Source organism: Equus przewalskii, chromosome 25, assembly GCF_037783145.1.
Source record: "Equus przewalskii isolate Varuska chromosome 25, EquPr2, whole genome shotgun sequence".
Lineage (NCBI taxonomy): Eukaryota > Metazoa > Chordata > Mammalia > Perissodactyla > Equidae > Equus > Equus przewalskii.
In genome coordinates, this window is record NC_091855.1 from 46,255,299 (window position 1) to 46,261,324 (window position 6,026).

Genomic DNA, 6,026 nt, shown 5'->3' on the forward strand with positions numbered 1-6,026 from the left:
AGGCCCAAATCTAAATCAGTCCTTCTGGGATGTCCGCCCGGGCAGGCTGGGCTACACAGGGCGTGGTCTGCCCACTTGTACTATCCGTTCCCATCAGGGCAACTGGTGAAGGGGGAGAGAGCATCATGGATGCACCCTGAGGCTGCCTGACCCATGGGTCCCCAAGAAACAGGGTCAACAGGCTGGCTGGAGACCAGGACCCTGAGGTGGGGCTCCATCCCGACCAACCCCTTCCCATTCACCTCACCCAGCTCAGGCCAGATCAGCCCACTTCAGCGCAACTTAACCCAGATCACCTCAGTTCAGCTCACAGGCCAGCATAGCCCAGCTCAGCTGAGTTCAGCCCAATTCAGCCCAGTTAGCCCAGCTCAGCCCAGCCAGCCCAGCTCAGCCCAGCTTAGCCCAGCCCAGCCCAATTCAGTTAGCTCAGCCCAGCTCAGCTCAGCCCAGTTAGCCCAGCTCAGCCTAGCTCAGCCCAGCCAGCCAAGCTCAGCTCAGCTCAGTTAGCTCAGCTCAGCCCAGTTCAGCTCAGCTCAACCTGATTAGCCCAGTTCAGCCCAGCCCAGCCCAGCCCGATTAGCCCAGTTCAGCCCAGCCCAGCTCAGCCCAATTCAGTCAGCTCAGCCCAGCTCAGCCCAGCCCAGCTCCGTTAGCCCAGCTCAGCCTAGCTCAGCCTAGCTCAGCCCAGCTCAGCCCAGCCCAGCCCAGCCCAGCCCAGCTCAGTTAGCCCAGCTCAGCCCAGCTCAGCCCAGCCCAGCCCAGCCCAGCTCAGTTAGCCCAGCTCAGCCCAGCCCAGCTCAGTTAGCCCAGCTCAGCCTAGCTCAGCCCAGCTCAGCCCAGCTCAGTCCAGCCCAGCCCAGCTCAGTTAGCCCAGCTCAGCCTAGCTCAGCCCAGCTCAGTCCAGCCCAGCCCAGCTCAGTTAGCCCAGCTCAGCCTAGCTCAGCCCAGCTCAGTCCAGCCCAGCCCAGCTCAGTTAGCCCAGCTCAGCCTAGCTTAGCCCAGCTCAGTCCAGCCCAGCCCAGCTCAGTTAGCCCAGCCCAGCTCAGTTAGCCCAGCTCAGCCTAGCTCAGTTAGCCCAGCCCAGCTCAGTTAGCCCAGCTCAGCCCAGCTCAGCCCCATTCAGTCAGCTCAGCCCAGCCCAGCCCAGCTGAGCTCAGCGCAGTTAGCCCAGTTCAGCTCAGCCCAGCCCAGTTCAGCTCAGCTCAACCTGATTAGCCCAGTTCAGCCCAGCCCAGCTCAGCCTAGCTCAGCCCAGCTCAGCTCCGTCAGCCCAGCTCAGCCCAGCTCAGCCCAGCCCAGCGCAGTTAGCCCAGCTCTGCCTAGCTGAGCCCAGCTCAGCACAGCCCAGCCCAGCTCAGTTAGCCCAGCTCAGCTCAGTTAGCCCAGCTCAGCCTAGCTCAGCCCAGCTCAGCCCAGCCCAGCGCAGTTAGCCCAGCTCTGCCTAGCTGAGCCCAGCTCAGCACAGCCCAGCCCAGCTCAGTTAGCCCAGCTCAGCTCAGTTAGCCCAGCTCAGCCTAGCTCAGCCCAGCTCAGCCCAGCCCAGCCCAGCCCAGCTCAGTTAGCCCAGCCCAGTTCAGTTAGCCCAGCTCAGCTCAGTTAGCCCAGCTCAGCCCAGCCCAGCCCAGCCCAGCTCAGTTAGCCCAGCTCAGTTAGCCCAGCTCAGCCCAGCTGAGCTCAGTGCAGTTAGCCCAGCTCAGCCCAGTTCAGCTCAGCCCAGCCCAGTTCAGCTCAGCCTAGCCCAGTTAGTCCAGCTCAGTTCAGCCCAGCGCAGTTAGCCCAGCTCAGCCCAGTTCACCTTAGCCCAGCTCAGCTCAGTTCAGCCCAATTAGCCCAGCTCAGGCCAGTTCAGCCCAGCTCAGCTCAACTCAGCTGAGCTCAGCCCAGCTCAGCCTGATTAGCCCAGCTCAGCCCAGCGCAGTTAGCCCAGCTCAGCCCAGTTCAGCTTAGCCCAGCTCAGCTCAGCCCAATTAGCCCAGCTCAGGCCAGTTCAGCCCAGCTCAACTCAACTCAGCTGAGCTCAGCCCGATTAGCCCAGCTCAGCTCAACTCAGCTGAGCTCAGCCCAGCTCAGCCTGATTAGCCCAGCTCAGCCCAGCCCAGCCTGATTAGCCCGGCTCAGTGCAGTTAGCCCAGCTCAGCCCAGTTCAGTTTAGCTCATCCCAGTTAGCCCAGCTCAGCCTAGTTCAGCCCAGTCGGCTCAGCCCTGCTCAGCCCGGCTCAGTCCGTCTCAGCCCAGTTTCGCCCCAGTCGGCTCAGTCCAGTTCAGCCCAGTTCAGCTCAGCTCAGCCCAGTTCATCCCAGCTCAGCCCCATTAAGTTCAGCCCCGATCACCTCCTCCCAGTTCTGCCTAAGTCCGGCATACCCCTGCCCAGCCCTAGCCTCCTGCCCTGTGGTCTCTGGGATCTCTGGTAGTCCACCTTCTCTCTCTCTCTGTCTTGGTGTCCGTTCTCCATTCTCCTGGTCCTTGGCTGCTCCATATGGCCTGGCTGAGAAGGAGATGAAGCCTGAATAGCATCTGGGACCCACCTGCTCAAGGCTGCTGGAGGGTCCAGCATGGCTGAGAGAGACCTCTGCCCACCTCGGCCTGGTGGCCCTGGGCTGCAGGTCCGTCTGCTCACCTACCCCAGAGAAGCTGGAGAGGAGAGGGTGGCCCAGGCCTCCTCCAGGCCCTGCCTCAATGGCTGCGAGTCCTCAGCAGACCGCTGTCCCGCTCTGGACCATTTGCCCCCTGTGGGGGTGAGGCTGATGCTGTGAGGGGCAGGCTGGGAGGGGCTGCATGCCTGTGTCTGGCCCACAGATGGGGTCTCTCGCCCACTTCCTGCCATGCCGGCCGCGGCCGCTTGCCTCCACGTCATGTCTGGTCTGTGGTCTGGCTGTGGTGGGGCCAGGTGTGTGTGGCCTGGGCTGTCTGACCCCCCGGGAGCATGGCCTGGCCTGAGACCATGTGGGCGCAAGGGCAGGCGCCTTGGGGCGTCATGGCTCTACATAGCTGCCCATGGGGCTGGTCTGGGGGCCGAGATGCGGGCAATCAGAGGCCAAAGTCGACACAGTTAGGGGCTCAGGGACACTGAGGTAGACACAGTTCCAGAGATGGTGATGGACACTCCACCTCTGGCCCAGAGGGGAGGCTGCAGGGGCCGGCAGGGCCGGGGGCCTCGAGGAACTGGGCTCGCCCGGAAGGACCCCCAGCAAGCACGCCTCAGTAGACCTCAGGCCACAGGGTGGGGTGTGAGCGTGAGGAGCTGCTCCAGCCTGGCCATGACCAGTGGCAGCCCTTTCCCCGCCAGCCCCTTGAGCAGCTGGGGCCCCAGATGGAAGCCCCATGAGGGCGCGGGGGCCACTCTGTCTGGGAGCCTGGAGGGAGCCCTGCGGGTCAGGTGGCTGAGGTGTTACCTCCACCCGCAGCCACCCAACTCCCTGCCCAGGGCTTTCCCGCCCCATCGGCCCCACGGAGGCTGCCCCAGCTGGGGCCGCTCTGCCTGCTCCCGAGCACCCCACCCAGCCCTCCCTGGTGCCCCCTCCAGAGGCGGCCCCTGCCTGGGCACACAGAGGCTGTTGGGCCTTTTCGTGGCTGCGTTCGTTTGTTCATTCATTTCTTCATGCACAGAGAGTCTGGAGCCAGACATGGGAACCGAGGGTTCCCTCCCAGGAAGGACAGTGTCGGGGGAGAGCAGCAGGTGCAATGGAGGTGCTGGGCCTCTGGGAGGTGGGCTGTCTCTGGGGAGCTCGGGCAGGCTGAGGATGGGGGTCAGGGCGGGTGGGGCAGGAGAGGAGGAGATGGATGGAGGGAGGGGAGCCAGGCGCCCCTGGGTGAGCAGACGGCCCTGGCCTGGCTCGAGGAACCTCTGGGGGTTTTATTGTGAAGCCCAGGATCCCCACGGTGTCACCCCTTAGGGACATTTCCTCCCAGGGCCTCTTGTCCCCATCATGGTCGCACGCCCTCCCAGTGCCAGTGTCGCCTGCATTACGACGACTGCCCCACGACTCGCCTTCTTGCCCACCCACGAGTCCTCAGGCCCTGCACCCTCCAAAGGCCCAGCGCATGCCTGCTTGAGGGAGCAGGAGGCAGCGGACACAGGACACACGATGGGGCCTCGCGGGTCGGGGTGGCACCCAGCGTGGAGGACACAGTTTGGACGCTGGGGGGATTCAGTGCCTGCCCTCTCCCTCACCTCCCCGTTCCCATTGCCCGGTGCTCCCACATGGACACCTTGCCCCACACGGTGTCACTGTGGGCACAGAGGCCCTGGACTCGGGGCAGAGGAGGGTGCGTCCATTTGGACTCGAGGGGTCACGGTAGTTGGGTGGAAGGACTCGGAACTCAAGGAAGAAGCCTGGGCTCTGAGCCTCCTGCGTGGCAGGGACTGCGCAGCGCGAGAGTCCAACTGGGCATGGAAAGAGCCGGGAGATGAGTCCTCCCCGGGCTTCTCTGGAAGGAGGAGGGACCTCTGCTTGGCCTAGGCCTGCTGGCTGGGCATGGGGGCGTCCTGGGGCCACCATGACAAAGGACCATGGCCTGATGGCTGAGAACGACAGAATTCATTCTCACGGCCTGGAGACCAGAAGTCATCGAGGTGTCGCAGGGCTGCGCTCCCTCCGGAGGCTCCAGGGGATGACCCTTCCTGCTCTTCCAGCTTCTAGGGGCCCCAGGCGTCCCTGAGCTTGTGGCCACATCACCCCTGTCTCTGCCTCTGCCTTCACACGGCCTCCTCTGTGTCTGTGCCTCTGTCCCTCTGTCCCTTATAAGGACACCAGTCACTGCATTTAGGGCCACTGGATGATCTCATCTTAAGATCCTTAACTTTAATCACATCTGCTAAGACACTTTTTCCAAAAAAGGTCAAATTCACAGGTTCCAGGCGTTAGGACGTGGACATAGCTTTTGGGGTCACCATTCTTCTCACTACGGTGGGTTAATAAGAGAAGGAAGAGAAGGAGGGATGAGGGGACCCAGAGAAGGTGGCCTCTTGCTGCTGGAGGGCGTGTGAAGCCGGGGTCATTGGCATTCCTGTTGTGGGTCCCGGAGCCTGACTGCCCGGTGTGAGTCCTGCCCTCCATCCCTGGCCCATGGCCCTGCTCTTGAGCTGCTGCTCCCCAGTGCTGGGCCTGTCGGGCCCTCCGGGTGGGTGACCATCACACCCTCCTCTGCCTGTGAGTGATGGCACCAGCTCACAGGGGGTCCTTGAGAGCTGAGCCCCTGTTGCCCTCGTTCTGGGGTCCATGGGAGGTCTCGTGATCCAGGGTGCAAGTCAGAGAAAGAAGACACTCAGCTCTGCCCTGGGGGCTCTCAGCCCCAGGAGGGGAGGAGGTGTCGGGGCCTCGACTCAGAGAAGCTCGCAGGCAGTGGGGGGATTTAGGGCCTGGTTTCCTGCGACTGTGTGTGGGTTTGTGCAAGTGTGAGAGTGTATGACAAAGTGTGAGTGTGCGTGAGTGTCCCTGAGTGTGTGACCATGTGTGTCTGTGTGTAAGCGCAGATTGGGGCCGGAGCTGTGGCCTCAGCCTTGTCCTGCAGAGATGCCCGCTCCCCTGATGCTCTGTTTAGACCAAATCCTCAGCGTCTCTGGAGAAGCCTCAGAATTGCCCACTCCTGGGTTTTCCACCCCCAACAGGAGGCCTGGTGCGAAGGTTTGACCTCGTTGTCAGAGCTCATTTCCGTCCTGGGTCTACGTCAGAGTGCATGTGATGCTGTCTCCTAGCACGGAGCGAGGAGCTGTCTGAAGGGCCATGGCCAAGAGTGGAATCTCCCATCAGAAGGGTCTGGGTGTGCGCGCGCTGGGAATGTGGCCCTGACAATCGGCCCTGACAAAAGGTCTCAGCAATTCCCATGCCCTCAGACAAGGTCGAGAGGGCCACCCTCACCCCTGGTTCCCTCCGTATTGTACAGTTTCTAATTACTGAAACATTTTCTTCCTATTATTGGCCACCTAGTTTTTCCTTTCTGTGAAGGACCCACTGCTCCCTTTTATTTCTTTTATTGATTCTTGAGCTCTCTTTCTATATGAGGGAATCATGCCCTATGCAACGTGT